The sequence below is a fragment of the Epinephelus moara genome, chromosome 10 (genome assembly GCF_006386435.1).
Source record: "Epinephelus moara isolate mb chromosome 10, YSFRI_EMoa_1.0, whole genome shotgun sequence".
NCBI classification, from domain to species: Eukaryota; Metazoa; Chordata; class Actinopteri; order Perciformes; family Serranidae; genus Epinephelus; species Epinephelus moara.
Genome location: NC_065515.1, coordinates 31,721,383 through 31,739,256, shown reverse-complemented (window position 1 = coordinate 31,739,256; position 17,874 = coordinate 31,721,383). Strand labels below are relative to the sequence as shown.

The 17,874-nt window shown below is 42.4% G+C and overlaps 1 protein-coding gene across 1 annotated transcript in view; it reads right to left on the bottom strand.

The window, feature by feature from the left end:
* The window catches only part of fam163ab (family with sequence similarity 163 member Ab), a 34,225-nt gene extending 21,239 nt beyond the window's left edge, over positions 1–12,986 (bottom strand). Inside the window, exon 1 of the mRNA XM_050055024.1 lies at positions 12,531–12,986. The gene's annotated coding sequence lies outside the window, so the exon portion shown is untranslated. The remainder of the gene's footprint in view (positions 1–12,530) is intronic.
* Positions 12,987–17,874: the final 4,888 nt, after the last annotated feature.

The window sequence follows — 17,874 nt, the reverse complement described above, 5'->3', positions numbered from 1 at the left end:
CAAGGTGACTGGAGAAATTTAACTCTAATTGGCAACTGGGTGGCGCTATAACAACAGAAAAATGCTTAAAAATGGCTAAAATGGCTGTGGCTCCCCCTGTGGCCCAATGTTTTGGGGTTTTTTTTTCATATTTTTGGTATGACTAAGTCATGGTATGGTATGCTGTACATAATCACGGAAACTGTCAGTGTGTCATTCTGTCAGTCAGTCTGTCCCACGTTTTTCTACTCACTGACGTGGTCAATCTATGTGAAACTGCACATACTGTAGGAGGATTGGCATAGGTAGAAGGTGACAAAGCTACCTAGTCTAGATTATTTTATAAAAAAAATATAATTTGCATGTAGTTTTTTTTATTTTATCCAGGTTTTCCACATTTATTTTTTAGTGAATTCTTCTATACATAGAAAATGTTTTATTCTCATGTGTTACAGAAAACACAAATGTAAAGTATTATGGAAAGTAGCTTAGGATGACTATAAATGTGATAACCTCTGACAGTAGCTAGTGCCAGTTAAATGAGTGGCTGTTGGTATCAGAGTGGGGTCAAGCAACACGCATGATGCATAACACATAATTATTCAACATTTAATTTTAAAAAATGAGCTCAAATCACATCAGTGACGCTGGTGAGAAACAGGCACAAAGGCTGCAGCAGAGAGCTCATAAACTATTGCATGAAGGAAATTTTAGTCAAACATAGTTCACGTTAAAACAGTAATGTTTAAATCTGATGAAGAGTCTGTCACAACAACTGATATCAAACTCTGGACTGACGTGAAGATTTGTGAAGAACACCCTCCTATAATGTCTCAGGGAGAGCCCTAAGGCAAGGCATTGTACTGCTGTAACTGCTGTAGCTGCAGCCAACAGGATTGTGAGCTCAAAGGTTTTTGAATGTGTGGACCTGTACAAATGTAGAGCAGGACAGCGTTAGAAAAGAGCATGGAGCACAGCCCATTTCCCCAGGATAAACATCCCCAAACACATTTAGATATTAAACAGATGTAGACAGAGCAGCCCGCAGCAATGCTTAGCAAACATGGAAGGTGAAGCTGCACCAGTGGTTGTCCACAGCTTCTGTTTGTTCTCTTCCAACAGAGCCTGTATCTATCTGACATGTACTTACTTATTTATTTATTTATTACCATGCTATGAAATTATATTAGTAGATTTTGTGCTGATTTGGGCTTTACGGTAAATGCTTACTGAGTGGTTTTATACAAAAAAAGTCCAGAGTCATCGCTGTTGTAAACAACAAGCCAATGACCAGGAAGAAGAGGAGCACAGAGAAGAGACGCAATGTGAGAAGGACACCGCGTATCTATGATAGTATCACTTTCAGCTAAATAAAATTTTGCTGAATGATGCAAATGATTGCAACCATGGAAACAATTCATATATAATCAACACTAGGAACAACAATCTGTAATGAGGTCCGAGTTGAAATCCACAGAGACAAGAAAAAAATGCGGATATTGTTTGTTGGAATATCGGTATTGCGCTTAACAACTCATTATAGTTTGATCAGCAGTAGACATAGTCAATCATAAAACAACAGCCCACTCCTAAACCCACTGGGTCTCTATCCCAGCATGCTTTGGGTTCAAGAATGGACAGACAGTTTTAGGACTCACTACAGATATGGTATTTCACCTGGATGGGTGTGGTATTGCAGGACACAGCAGTGCAGAGAAGAAGTCCGACTGAGTTGAAAAGTGGGGGTAGTTTTATTTCTAAAGCTGGAAAATTACATAAACTAAACTGGATAATACACATGTGATCAGTTTATTTGATTCATGTCAAGTATGAAGGCATACATGATATACTTTTTAGGTTTTCCTATAACTTGTATATTTGGTCTCCCACCTATGTACATGGAAAATGATAGTCTTCCCTGTAAGTCCATTTGGGCATCTATTGAAGCAAGATACTGCTATCAGAATACAGACACCCTACCTGAGTAGATTTTTGTTGTTGGACATAATTTAGTCCATGTATTTTAGCATTGTTTAGTCGTACGTATTTTCCAGTATAAAATTGATAACTTATCCAAAAGGTGTTGACACGACTCCGATGAGAAACACTCTGTGCAACACAGGATGTAAGGGAACGCCCCCGTTACAAACACCAAGTTTTAGGGAGCCCCATAATTGGGTCAGTCATAGAATGAACATGCAGACAGACAAACATACAATTTGTCCACAGCTTGTTAAAGAGTAACTTAACAGTCCGTGTTAGTCTTGTCTTTGCTGACCTCAAGTGTTTTAACTCCTCATCTTGCTGCAGTGATCTACAGGTGTATTCCAGGACACAAATTTGTGTTTCCTCTGATAGTGAAGGCATGACCAACCTAATTCCCCCTCTGATTAACAAGAACTTGTTGCCTTCAGTGGTTGCATTGGTTAGGTTTAGGTAAGAGGTTAAGGTAAAGGCTTGTTTATACTCTCTTTATGTATGAATATAGATACGTCCATTTTAAACATTGTAAATGTCACTGCCCTCATACTTCCATGCGTCCTTTATGTTGGCACAGATACCTCCAATAAAAGGCACAGTTTTACACAACACCAAATGAGGTGACGGCAGGGTTAGCTAATCAAACGCAGAGTAGGGCTAGTCATACCTTTGCTATCCTAGCAAACACAAATTCACATCCAGCACTCTGTGACATCACCGTTGGGTGTGGTCACAAGTGCAACAGAGGAAATTTCTGACTACACCCTGGGTGTCAGAGGTAAAACAGACATGATACTTTCAGCCAGAGAGGACAGCAACACATGAAGCTACTGTTTGAGATTCTCTAAAAACAATCTGAATCTGACTCAGACCACTGCCTCTGGCTTTGAGGGGACAGCTCTAAACACTGAGCCACTGACTCGCTCGCACTTCAAACTGGAGGGCTTGAATTGATTTTCTAGTTAATTTATATCCAGTCCAGACAGATTCACAGTGGAGAAGTTGAGCAGGAAAGGGGACTTGACGTTAAACATGCATACAGCTCTGCGTCTGCCTGCTTTATGAGGTTTGCAGAGGTTTCATTATAGCTGCTCAGCTCCTCCTCTGCTGTCCTGCGATATGCCAGCTTCTCTTTCACACTTGGCAGCAGAGCAGCATCATTGAACGCACATCCCGTATAGGGCAGCGGGCAGCCGGGGAAGCTGTAATTACTGTACCTCCATTCTGCTGGTCAGCACGGCAGTCTCATAAAAGGAAATGAAATGGTCCAGCTTCTATCTTTGAGGGAGTAATGTACCACGAATATTACATTAGCATACATTCACATGGACATTTTATCTGTGACAGTTAATAAAGTGAGGGGGCGCAGGCACAGACGGCAGGGCCGGCGGGTTGAAGGCATGGCTGCTGAGGTGCCTTGCTCAGGAGCAGTAACACAGAAGTAAAAGTCGTGGTTCAATGTGTTGTCAGCTTTCTCGACCTGTAGATATCCTTGTTTTGCAATGAAGAATCAAACCATCAACCTCATGCAAGTCACTCCACTGGAAATTGATTTTCACAGCTCATTCCTACTTTAAGTATATATTGATAATGGTTTTTAGATTTTAAGCATTATACAGGTCCCACTGCATCCTCTCTAAGCTCTAAGGATCAAATCCAATCTCATCCTTAATGTCAAACATGAGGTTGTAACCTACTGTAAATATATAAAACACGTCTGCCTTGAGTAGAGTCTATAAAGCTGTCACGCAGTCAAGTCTCTGTCAACTTCCAAGCCTTTCCCACAACTGTCAAAATTAGAAATAACACCATATGCTTAGCTGTCAGCCTTACAATGAATGATGTAGGTGTGAAACTGAGAATGCTGCTCAAGGCCGTTCCAACACATGGCTGTGCAAAAACATCGAACCTGTGACCTTCAGCTGACAGGACGGTAATTGAATCCACTGTTCCATCCGGCTAACAGACACACAGAAGGAGAAACACTTCCAGGACAAACGATGACTCAAATCTCATCTTTCTGCACTAGTTAGGCTATATTTGTTACTGTAATAAATGTTTTGTCAAGAGATAAACACCAGTAAAACTCAGCAGGTAATTTACTGAGGACAAAGTCACTGTTTTGCAAGTCACATATCTTTGCACTCAGGTTCCAAGTCAGACGGACAAGTCTCAGTTCAATTCCCAAGACCCTAACTTAACATTTGTATTTAGTTCTTTTTGTTTGTTAAGACAAGTGTGTTAAAACAACTACAACTGAACTCAATCAGAAAAAAGTAATGCTGACACGCACTGTCACTGCATATAGCACTATCAACTACCACAACAGAATGAATTTTGCATGTTTCTGTCCTGTCTTGTTGCATCAAATCATATTAGAAAAATGTTGTGGTGAAGAGGGAGCTGAGCCAGAAGGCAAAGCTTTCAATTTACTGAACCATTTACATCCCAACCCTCACCAATGCTCATGAGCTTTGTGTAGTGACCGAAAGAAAGAGATTATGCATACAAGCTGCGAGTTGAGTTTCCTCAGTAGGGTGGCTGGGGTCAGCCTTAAGAGATAGTGTAAGGAGACATTCAGAGGGAGCTCGAAAGGGGCCAGCTGAGGTGGTTTGGGCATCTGATCAGGATGCCTCCTGGGCTCCTCCCATTTGAGGTTTCCTGGGCATATACAACAGGTAGGAGACCCCGAATTACACCCAGAACACACTGGAGGGATTATATATCTCATCTGGCCTGAAAACACCTCAGGATGCCCCAGGAGGAGCTGGAAAGCATCGCTGGGGAGAGGGATGTCTGGAGTACTTTGCTCAGCCTGCTGCCCCTGTGACCCGGCCCTGGATATGCGGATGAAAATGGATGGATGGATTGGACAAATGTCTACAACTCTCTTTTCCCAAAGTGGCTTGGGGTAAGGTACAAAGCACTGTCAAGTCAAAAGGCTCAAGTTCAAGTGAAGTCCTGAGTGGTGTGAAAGTTCAAGTCGAATCTTTTTTGATTTTGTCAGGTCAGGTCTAAAGTCATTCAGTTTGTGACTCCAGTGTGACTTGAGTCAAAGTCATGTGACTCGAGTCCGCACCTCTGGTAATTCAACAATCTCACAGAGGTTTTGAAGACACGTCCACAATTAAAATCTTTTCTGTTATGGAACCACAAAACTTTTCTTTTGAGTAAATCATTAACTTGTTGTGTGTGGCACTCAAACAAAGATGGCTACCGAAAAGCAAGCAATAATTGTTTCCTCGTGCCACCTTTGTTTGGATCACGAAATCACGGCATGACTTGGGAAATGGTTAAATCTCTGACATACTGTTAGCAGATGTGAGAGATGACAGACTCAACAGAAAACTAACAACATCCTAATACGGCCATTGAAATAATGTGATTTCTCTAATATTTTGTTTTACATGGATTCATTTAAAAATTGATCTCTACGCACTTAACCAAGTTGTATTCGAAATGAAAGATCTCAAGTTTATTGTGTCTTGTGACTTCTCTGACATACCTAATGAGGCACGTTTAAGGAATTCAGTTGCCAGAGAAAGTAAGTTAAATACATGTTATTCAATGCCTTCTGAAGATAACTGTGTTAGATTCCCATAGTTTTAGTTTTTTTTTCAGCTAAGCTTTCTCATGTTGCAACATTATTTTTTTTCAGATGTCCTTTAGAAATTATACCCTTGTATAAAATTATGTCAAAGACATTTTATCTCATCTCATGATGTTCATAAAAACATTTTTCAGTATGTCTATGAAGGTTGAATGAGATAAGGATTGTGGGTGTATAAACCCATAAAAGAGGCAGGTAACGTGATGAATAAATGTATAATTTCCAGTTGAAAGTCTTGACGTCAGCAGTATCACAGTCAAATCTCAACTGTGTGACATGTTTTATTCATAATGAATACAATTACATACAATTTCTCCATGTTTACCTCCTGTAACCTCCAACCTTTTTTCCTACTTACTATTCACTGGATGTGCATGTTGGTGATCTAGGGACTGTGTTGCAGCTCGCTGTGAGTTAGAGAATCAGAAAAACTGCTTATCGCAAGTTTAAATGTTGGATTTAAGCTCCAAGCAATGCTTACATAAGTAGGTGGCTACATGAACAGTGAGATGTTTCTAAAAGTAATGAATAAAACAAAGTTGGGGAGCTGGTGGGCTGTGACGACAAGAGGCTTACGTTTTATGAAAGATGTTGTTTTTAGGCAAAAATAAAAATGTCTGTGCATGAACAGTGAGAGAAGAAAGATTTAGACTCAAAACAGGCAGGAATATAAAGTTTAAACAGGTGGTCAGAGTGAAGGGTGTGAAGGTCACTGAGTGGTGGAAAGGTGTAGATACTGATCTTTAGCTTAAATGTTCCTAATTCAATTCCAAACTCACAATTTTTTTTACTACAAGGGAGGAGTTTATTCCTTTAACAAGGACAAAAGTGTTCACATTTCCACAGTCTTATTATCACTCTCTATTACAGGAAATCTGAGTAATGTCATCCTTAAAAATTCTCTGTGACTGTTGATTTGGAGGAAACGTCATTCTGACTGACAGTTCCAAAACACAAAGAGAGTGTATGTGGTGTGTGTTTGTGTTCGTCAATGTCAGTGTGTGTATTTGTAAGAATTCAGAGGATTGTATTTGTCTGTGTGCATGTCTCAAGGCGCGTATCTAACTGTGTGCGAGTGTGCAAATGTCAAAGAGTATTGTGTCATTTTAAGGGTGCGCACGCTTATGTTTGTCAGTCTGATTAAGTCAGGAAGTGTCTCTATAAGTGTGTATGTCCGTATGTGTGTGTTTTTTGATGAGTCACCACAGATACAGCAGCCAGCAGCAGTAGAGCAACGTTAGCAGATAACAGCATTTCTGTTCCAAGGGCCTCCGGCTCTGCCAACAAGCCTTCCTCTCGCTGGCCTCATCCTCACCCAGCCTGGCTGCGCTTCAGAAGCTGCGTTCACATCCACACGCCACACATCACTTTGCACAACGCCACAGTTGGAGCAACAAGCTAGGATCCAAACAACCAAAGCAACTGAAAACAAATAGTACCTGCTCAAGCCCACATGATGTTGAGGACGACCTACAGTGCGGCCTGGTAGTAGCTATTATAATCAAGGCGTAGTGTCGATTAAAGTGGAAACACCATGTTTGCAAGGACACTGTTGCTCCATCCTGAGCTTAGCACCGCCCAAAAGAATTTCAATTGGTTTATGGAAATATAAACAACCCAGAGAATTATTTTCCCCAAGACTAGAATGATAATGTGCTACCAGACCTTTGTCTAGCGAGAAACCAATAGCAATCAGGGAAAACAAAAGCACTATCATCTTCCTGTTTTGGTCGCACAGCAGTTGACACACTTCTTCAAATTGAGTCTTCATTTTCCTCGGAGGTCGTACCTGGTGGCAGACAGAACTGCACAGTGAAAGCGAGGCTTATATCGCAACAAGGTAAATGCTGTCTGCTGTCATTATTCTATAGCCATTAAACTGTGCAAACAACATTTACTTAATGAGTTCAAGCAAAAAACTTGTCTATTTCCATGGTAACTCCTCTAAACGTGTCAACAAATCTTTTCTCCAGTACAATTCTAACCATTCGGTTTAATGTCCAGTGTAGTTTTCACCAGTTTGTACCAGTGTTGTAGTACTCAAGATGGGTCTTGAGCTTGAGACCGATCTCAAGACCACTTTTTGAAGGTCTTGGTCTCATCTCAGACTCGGTACTCGGTCTCATACAAAGTAGACTCACAAGTCAGTCTTTAGACGCTTTGCTTAACTAAAGACTGATGACTTTCTCCCAGATTTTGTGTTTAGATGGGCGGATACAATTTCAGAGTTTAAAAAACTCCCTACGTTGCAGAACCAATAGTAAATCTGCAGGGCGGTCCTTCTGTGGCTCGCTGAACTCTTGTGCTTGTAAACACAGTCCCACTAGAAACACATGTAGCGGTACAAAATGGCTCAGCCGCGCTCGCAGAAAACGCCGTCAAAGTTTGTCGTGTTTGCGGTGACACATTCTCGCCAACTAAAAGAAACAAACATAATCTTTTACAAGGCCATGACTCATCCGTCCGGCCGGACTATAGAGGGAATCGCCTTGTTGTTTACAAATACTTCCGGGTAGAAAACCAGCAGAGCTTTTAGCTATATATAGCCTATGTATCACATTTTTCACATCACTGTATCACCGTTTAGACTAATCCGATGTTTGTAAAGTCTATAAACACAATGATTGAACAAACATTACTATTTCTGTGTGCACATTTAGCTGGGCTAATCGTTAGCTGTTAGCCCTGTTAGCTGTTAGCGGTGTCTGTAATAGGTAATAACTCATTAAACGGTCCGTGAAAAAAATATTTTTTCCAGCGGATATCTTAGTTACAAAATGATTGTGCTAGCAAAGCAGTTTTGTGTTGCTATGTGTGGTATTTATTCAGTTTTGGGAAATCACGATGTCTAGAAAGCATCAGTGGCTGCAGCTGACAGGGACAGCTAACAGCAGCAGCAAAGCTAACATCAGGACGTCATCTGTTAAAAGCCTCCCGTTGACGGATATGACATGAAACTACTCCAGTTAGCTCAATCATGTTGTAACTAAGACATCCGCTGGAAAAAATATTTCCTTCACGGATGAGCACACGTTTGATGTAACGGAGTTAAATCTCTCGGCATCCATTTTCAAGTTCTCTGTGTGTTTGTTTCCTTGCGGACGAGAAAAGGGGGAGCGCACATTTCTGAGAAGGCATGTCCTTTTCAAAAATGCAAGAGGCGTTGCTTTGTTGCCGGCTGTTTTCGCCGGTGTGTTAAACACACTTTAGAAAGGGGTGTCCCCAGACTATCAGAAGGCGGAGTTCTCTGATTGTCTGGTGGCGAGACTACATACAAAGAGGATTCTGGACTTTATTCAAGACCAGTGAAGACCATCGCGGGTCATCCACCAATCGGAAGATCGGGGGTTCGATCCACAGCTCCTCCAGTCCGCATGTCGAAGCATCCTTGGGCAAGATACTGAACCCCAAATTGCGCCCAATGACTGTTCCATCGGAGTGTGAGAACATGCAAATGGTCACTGAGTAGCAGGTGGCACCTTGTATGGTAGCCTCGGCCACTAGTGTGAATGTGTGTGTTAACGGGTAACTCAATTGTGTAAAAGCACTTTGAGTGGTCAAGAAGAATAGACAGGTGCTATACAAGTCCATTTACCATTTACCTTATCACGTGTGCAGAAAAAGCAGTGTTGAATAAAGATGGTCAGCTCTTCAGTCTTTGTTAATATTTGTTGGTCTTGGTCTTGACTTTGTCTCAACCCCTCAAACTGTTGGTCTTGTCTCAGTCTCAATAAACTCTGGTCTTGCTCATGACTTGGTATCAGTTTAGGTGGCCTTGGCTACAACACTGCTGTATCAAGAGCCACACATACCGACATATCATTTTGATGTCATTCACATATGGCAATCTGCCAGGCTCAGCCGGAGAGACACTCATGTTCAATTGTTATGTATACCTGAGCAGGAAGTGGAAGACTTTTTTGTGTGATGGGTGGATTCCTCACTCTCTGTTTGACATATCCATGGGTTTTAATAGTCACTGTTAAGTCTTTTCTTTCTCACACACTTCTGCCAGAAATCAGCAATCACATGGTGATTCCAATCTACAGTTACAGCTGGTTGGTCATGGTCGACCTAAGCTGGTGTGACTGAAGCTGGGAGTTAGATGCTGGAGTTAAGTTTCCTGTCCTGCTAATGCTGCAGTGCACTTTGGACACAGCTCGTCTCACCTTTAAAGTGTGACTACAGTACACTCGACTCGCGACTGTATGGCAAGAAATACCGATCCGGCAGCCAGAAAAACCTTGAGGGCTTTTTAATAATTCACACACCACTCCTGAAACACTGAAACACTTTCCCTGGGTAGCTCCCCAACCCATCCCTAACCTCAAACCAGCAAACACACACACGTACACACACATGCAGTATATAAACTACTGCCACGTCTTAAAAACACTCTTCCATGCATGTTGTCCCAGAAAATACATTGAGTGGAGTGTCAGCAGGAGGAAGCAAGACATGACATTACAAGCAAAGGTAGGCTGAGTACAGTAGTCTGCTTCCAGAGAGCATGAGAGAATAAATCTATGACTTTCCCGCAGTAACAGTGTCTCTACTTTGATTAAAAAAGGCTCATTTAAATTCCACACAACGCAGAGCAGATTTGAGTCTACGATGATGTTGGATTTTAATTATAGTATGTCACACAAAAAGCCCACTAACTTTCAGATGTTCATACCAATCTTGTGCGGACATGATGCAAGATTGTGGGTTAAACTTAACAGCAAAATTCAACCACATGTTCTCCATTAAGATGACTTAATTTTGACCAGTCAAGCTTGCTCTTCAATTTGAGGTTCTTTAATGTATTTTTCAGTTGCCCGACCACGACTCAGATACTTCAAAATGTTGGATGAAGACTATGAAACTTTAAAAATACAGACGGTTATACGAGGCCAGTTCTCAGTGTCTGTTTAAGGACAGAGATTAGGACTGCAGGATCATAGAGGCAGCTTTTCCTGTGCTTAATAATATACGACATCTGTAGCCTGGTGAGGACAAAACCAACATATTACTGCCTTTGGGCTGAAAACACAACACACGGTGAGTCCATCCAACAGGTTTCGAAAAGGTTTCATTTGTCCAAACAAGATCAAATCATGCCAGTTTATCTGCAACCGAAGTGAAAACACTGAAATCATGAGCCGTGAGGATTTGTCAGGGTTAATAAGGGAGCCTGGGTTAACCGTTTCTTAAATTAACTGAGGTCCATCAAATATTTAGTTTCCCAGCCAGAAAGGCTGCTACAGAATAACTTCGCACTGGCAGACTAAATGTTGCTAGCAGCTAGTTGTAATTTCCCTCAGTGTTTTGAACTGTTGGCACAGCACACCATTATACAACCTGTGTATTAAATACATTTTGTCTGTTGCTGCTGTGTTAGCTGTGACAGGCCCTGACTGCAGACTCCTCTGGGAAATCAGCCCACTTCCTGTTGTATCACAGCCACTGGAGGTGGAGGAATTAAGAAGTGTGTGAGCGTGTGTATATATGTGCGTGTGTGTTTGTGTGTGTGTGTTTGGGGCGAGGTGGAGACAGGAGGATATAGAGAGGCTGCTCTACAGTTATTTAGTCAAGCTGTATTTTTCTGTAGCTTCCTGTGTGAGAAATGGGTCAAAGCAGCACAGCACCTGCGGCTGGCTGTTGATGTGGAAGATCAATACTCTTCACATACTGTACTTCAGCTGCCATGTGCATAAACTGGAGGACTATTTACTTGGCAATGACGGTTTTGTTTATATGTTTAATATGTATATATATTTGTGACAGATGCTGTGACATCACCACGCACAGTTTCAATTGCACAGGCCACTGCAAGCAATCAGAGAGGATTAAATATGTTTATTTTAATGAGGCTATTAAAATTGCTCATTTACAAATAATTAAATAAATAAACTGTGGGATTAAAAAAATAATTTTCTTTCATCTGTTGCAGGATGTCAGCTATATCTACAGTATAAGAATATTATCCAGCTTACAGCCAACAAGTAAACCCAAGTAACCAATAAACAGACAGTGTTCAGACAGTAACAGGAGCAGTGGAACATAATTTGGGTGATGTGCAGCTGAGTGATATGTTGACATATCATTACTGTAAAGTGGGATTGGAGATTTCCCGTGTGAAAGGCTGCAATACAAATGATATGAACAAATGAACTAAAGTTTTATAGCTGAAAGAAATGAAATTATTTGGTTGCTATGTTTCCATTAAAACATTTTAAATTTGCTTTGATGTCTAACATCTTACATAAAAAGCAATTCTCCATCAAATTTTGTCACATTATCAACAAACATTCAGTGTAAAATATAGTGAATCACTCTTCACCAAAGCATTTTCAACAGGAGTGGCCTCAGTAAGAACTGAAACGCAGCCAGCAGTGCCACTGACACTCAGGACCTTCACCTGTGCACTCTTTCTGCCCAAAATGCTTCATGATTGAATATAGTTTAAACACAGGCGAGCCAAGTGGGTATTCAACCCCTTGCCTTGGCAATCACTGCCTTACTTTGCTCTTCATCTTTTAAACTAGAAATGATGCAGTCTTTTTAAACCAAATGCCAGCAGCAGCAGCGGCGGCAGCAGCAGCAGGCCACCCAGACCAGACTGAACCAGTGTGAAAGAAGATCACAGCAGCAGCAAAATGGCAAAACCCCAAGACTCCAGCTCCTGCTGAGCTGCTCCACTGTCACTTCCTCTCCTCTGGCAGCCTTAAAGGCACATTTCACGTTGATTTGAAAGTGGAATTGAAGTCACAAATCTCTGTGCTTGGCAATGGGGACCTTTACATTTTCACTACTGGCACTAAATGAGGGCGAGTCCTTCACATCAAAGGTCCCAGTCAGAGAACTATCTGCCACTTCTGACATTTGAATCCAGAACCAAATCCTCAAATAACATATTATAACATTTTATGACATAAAATAAGAACCCCATCTCCCCCCTTTTCACCACTGCACATACCTGATCTGGTTACATGGTCCGTCTGTTCAACTCAAAGCTAATCCTGTGGACTTTGATCGTGTAAAGCCACCAGCATCCTTATCGCAGCAGGAGGAGAGCAGAGAAGCGCTGTGCATGGGACTGCGGCGGAACTTCTCCAAGGATGAGCCGGAGTCCAGAGCGCACAACGCCGCCGGGAAAACCCAACACTCCCGCTTTGGGAGCAGCAGCCTAAAGGTCAGAGGGACGGCTGCACAGACTGCCACGACCGGCACACACCGAAAAACGGAGCATAGTCACTGTACGCAAACAAACAGGTAAGGACGAGGACGACGCTTCAGGATAAGCGCTTTTTACGCGCACGTAACCTGTAAAAACGCTTTAACCTTCACACACAGCGGCGGTCCTCTCGGGACTCCGAGAGTGCAGACAACCATCAGAAAGCTTGAAATTGCAGAAATTAAAACGGACACATCCAACAAGTGAGGGACGAGGAGGTGAAATGACGGAGTCCGCGGCTGGGCGGACTGGGAGGAGGCGGTGGGAGGAGAGGAGCCGCCCCGCATCACACTACCTCTCTGGCAAAAGACCTGATACGGTGCATGATTTCAGAGGGATACTATGAAAACATCTGTGGTAATATACAGTATTCATGAGAGGAAATGTTACTAAGGTATGATATAAAAGTGTGCTGTCAGGTCCCCGCACGTTTGACACTTAAGTTCCACTTCACTGTAGATGCCTGGCAGAAAATCACCAAAAACAGCATTAAATCATAAATTACAGCATGACCTAGTTGCTACGAGTATATTGAAACATTTACATGATCAAACAGTGCATGAGATGAAAAATATTACCATCTATAAGTCCACATATGAACATAGAAACATTATGCCAGCAGAATATTTAAAATCCAAATCCTCTATGAGGTGATTAGGTACTATGAGGTGATTATAAAGTCACTATTGATCCCTACAGACACATAGGTTCCTACAACAATCATACCCTGAATATCATAATGATGGTTTGCCCAGGATGTTTCCATTAGAAAAGAGGCTGGCTAATGTGGTTGTGCCCTGCACACAGTACATAAATGCTACAGTAAACCCCCCTCAAACACAGACCACTGAGCTACAGTAATTGATTTGCCCTCAATCACTGGTCCCTTAATCTACTTACTGTTGCAACCAAGTCAACGCAAATATCGACAGAGAGAGAAGGCCCGGCTGACAGGACAGGGCTGTGCTGCACCACAAAACTGAGACGCTTATAGATTCATAACACTCAATCCCAGGACCAAATGGGAAGATGAGAGCGGTGGTCAGGGAATCTGGTTTGGGGCTCACACAGCACCACACGCTGCAGTATTTAACAAGCTCCAACAGACAGGTTGAGGGAGTAAAGGGTATAGTATGTAGGATTTAGGAGGATATACTGGTAGGACTGGACTTTAATATAATAAGTATGTTTTCTTTGGCGTATCATCACCTGAAAATAAGAATCATTGTGTTTTCATGACCTTAGAATGAGCCGTTTATATGTACATAGGGAGCGGGTCCATGTGCACGGAGTCTGCCATGTTGCACCACCATGTTCCTACTGTAGCCCAGAATGGACAAACCAAACACTGGCTCTAGATAAGGCCATTTGTATTTAAAGCCCCTACAAGGAACTTTCATTTTGAGTTGATTTTGGCGAGCCTGTGGACAAAAGCAGTAGTGTTTTGCCGGAATGAAGCCTGCATTTCCCATGAGCTCTAGCGCGTATTGTCGTAAAGACACTTAACTGGCTCGCACATGTGTTTGTTTTGGGGATGAATGAAACAACAAGACGGGAGAACTTTGCCCCCGCTCCTATCAGGGATCCCAGCTCACCTCTGCCGTGCCCCAGCTCCACCTCTCCGGCGTAAGCGCCACCGCCGCCTGGGTAAACGCAGCAGTCGGCTGGTAAGGATGAAAGCCTGTTTGGCGAGCACTTCCACGGCTTCTTGGACTGAGCATGGAGCGGTGCCTCGCCTCTTTATTTCTCGGCACTTGCTGGACCCTGTCGACGCTTGGCTGGTACCTGTCGTCGGCCCGGACGAGGTGTTCCAGCCCCGCGGGGTGAATCTGCGCCTCTGTGTGTGGCTCCCCGGACAGCTAACGCCGTGGACCCGCCGGCTCCTGCCAGGATTGGGCTGGTAAATGCTAGACTGCTAGCGAACAAAACGTTTATCCTGAAGGATTTCCTGACTTCCCGAGGATTGGATTTTCCCTGTGTGACTGAGATGTGGCTGACTGTTGGTGAGTCCAGTGCTTTCACAGAACTTTTACCCGATGATCGCTGCTATTTTAACTCCCAGTGGACGTCGGGTCGAGGAGGAGGAATAGCGACTATTTATAAGAGTCACTATAAATGTAAGCAGCTAGGTAAGATGACGTGTGCCGTCTGAGTGCTGTAAATCGTTTCGTCCTGGAAGCAACCTGGGGCAGACCCAGAGACAGTTTCCTAAAGGTATGGATATACACTATATAGAAATAGCTTATCTTCACACCGATGGTCTCATTTGCTGTTGTAGGTCACGCACAGACATCAGCAGAAACGAGAGACTTTTGCATATCCACTTAAAAGTTCCTTGTAGCGGCTTTAAGCATCGGCCAAAAAACACAGATTTTTTTAACGTAAAACTGCTTTAGGCAGTGTTTTTAGCAGTTTTAATCACCAGGTTTGTTTCTTTTGGAGTGGAAGAGACCTCTGTGAAAAACTGGTAGGCTGTGGCTCAGGAAGTAGAGCAGGTCTACCACTAATCAAAAGATCAGTTGTTTGATCCTCGGCTCCTCCAATCCATATGTTGAAGCTTACTTGGGCAAGATACTGAATCTCAAATCGCTCCTGATGGCTGTTCTATCACTGTGCGAGTGTGTTTAAGCTGAGTAGCAGGTTGCCTCGGGCACCAGTGTGTGAATGGGTGAAAGAGGCATGTAGATTAGAAAGGCTCAAGTGCAGGTCCATTTACTACTCAGCTCCATTTGGTTTAAATCTCCTGAACATCTGGATCTTTAATTATTAGAGAAAAATGGTAAGCACACATTACCCAGTGCTGTGCTAGCTGCCTGTCTCCAGCATGCCAAACAGTGTCAGAGAAACATTGATTTGTAGCATGAAACTGCATTTGTCAGTGTGTTTACTGGTTTAAATCAGATGGGTCTGTTTGATTTGGAGAGGAAGAGACCTCTGCAGTCAATTGGGCTCCCTGCTAAAACCACCTTAACAATGAGCACTGAAGGAAATCAGATGAAATTTCAGCTGGTTGCAATTTGCAATCCTCACCACTAGATGCCACTAAATCCCCCTAAATCTTACACACTGTTCCTTTAAACAAATCTTCATTTGGACCTGCTGCAGCAGAAGTGCTCAAAAGAAGGGCAATTTATTTGGAAGATGACCTGATGGGCTGAAAGGAACTCAAAGCCAACTGAGCTTTCAGGTGTCTTTTGGGGCTTTTGGCTAATAAACAAATGTGCAGAAAGTCAGAGCACAGCAAGTATTTCAGTGAGTTCATCTACATGCATGCTAATAATGTGATGTTAACCTCATTAACCCTTGAAAGTGGACAAAGAAAAACACCTGAAAGAAGTTTGATATTTTTGCCAATTCTGATCTCATTCTCCAGTCAGTATTGTTATACATCATGTGATTCAGAGGAACCTACCCTTTCTTTCTGGTGCAGTGTACATGCAGGTCATGCATGACCTTTGTGTGAGCACACCATATCTGGGAAAAAAAAAAAAGTAAATGCTGGGTGAAAAGAACTTTTGTTAAATGACTCCATAATCACTAAAATCAGGAGTTTCCACAATAATTTATCAGCTGTCCATCCGTGCTTCAGTGGTGAAACAGAAATAAGCCAAAAATAATAATAATAAAAAATCTAGACAGACAATTGCTGTGTAACTTCTGCTCATTGTAACTGGGACTTCTTGCTCTTATGCCACTAGCCTCACATTCACAGCCACACCCATCTGACCACTAGTTTATGAGACACATCCACAGTAACCTGGGAAATGCCCCCAGTGCTCAAAAGCATAATATCGCAACACAGTGAAAAACGAAAGAGCGAAAACTCACCCTGAAACAGCAGCTCTTGTTCACGATAGTTTGCAGCAGAGATAAAGCTGCAGGGACGGCTGGTTGTACAGCTCTGTACTTCATCTGTGTTCACTCAGCTAGAAAACTGCTTTCACTGCTGCTGAAAGTGATTTTACCCTTAGCTGCCCAAAATACAGACACAGATTGAGTCAATGAGAAATAGTAGGCTTTTTTATCTTCGAAATGTAGTCAGTGGTAAAAATACAGCTGGATACGCCTGAGGTGAACGCAACACATGTGCCTCTTCTTGTCCTTTGAAAAGGTACTCCATGTGTCAACAAGGTATTCAACCCAAACCACCCCACTGGTGCTGCTCGCTAGACTCTGGTGGTCCAGACCAACTCCAAAAGTTTATTGAACTAGTCAATGTGAAGCAGAGTGGAGCTTTTTATTTATTCCCAAAGAAAGGTAAACGTACTGAGTTTAGGCAGCAAAACTTAAATTAATAATTTTATATTTATATTATTTAATGTAATACTCACTTTCTCGCTGAGAGTTCAAGACCAAAAAGACACGATTAATTTTAAGGATTTACATTGAAGCTTTCTGTGGATGTTTTAAATCTTATTTAAAAATGTATTTGATAAGAAACTGTCCCATGTGAAAACTGGCTAAGTAATCTAGAGAGGAGAGAAGTGCAGGAAAGCACCCACAGCGCAGAACGGACTGGAGCAGAGGTACTGCCAGTATTTAGGGGCTGGATATGATTTAAACTGATGGCACTGGACTCTGTGGGAGCTGCAGTGAACTGCCCAGGTGTGTCACTAGATCTGGGCTTCAAATTGCTGGGTCAGTCAGCAATGACCTTCCCCCTTTGCATCCAGGACCAAAGTCCTGCAGTATTACAGTTTAGTCTAACTGGCAGTGGTTTATTCTTGAGTTAGTTGATCACAGAGTAAAGGGTCAGAGTTCACAGTGTCCAGACAGCGCAGATTACACTGGTTTCAAAAATAATTATAACATTCCAGTAAATACAAGAACACATAATGTTATAAAGTTATATAAACTGGGAGAAGCTGAAGTGGTGGTTTGGTTACTGTGGTTAACACTGCTGCAACCACATGTTGGGAAGCAGGCTAATAGTTTGTGATGAGTATTAATGAGGCTGATTTTAACCATTCGTCTTAATAAAAGCCCAGAGCTAAACATGGGCTTGTGGCAAATGTTCGATCGGTCTGGCAGACAAGCTATCCATTACAGTGATGAGCTCGAGCCAGAGGTTTGAGTCTCACAATCA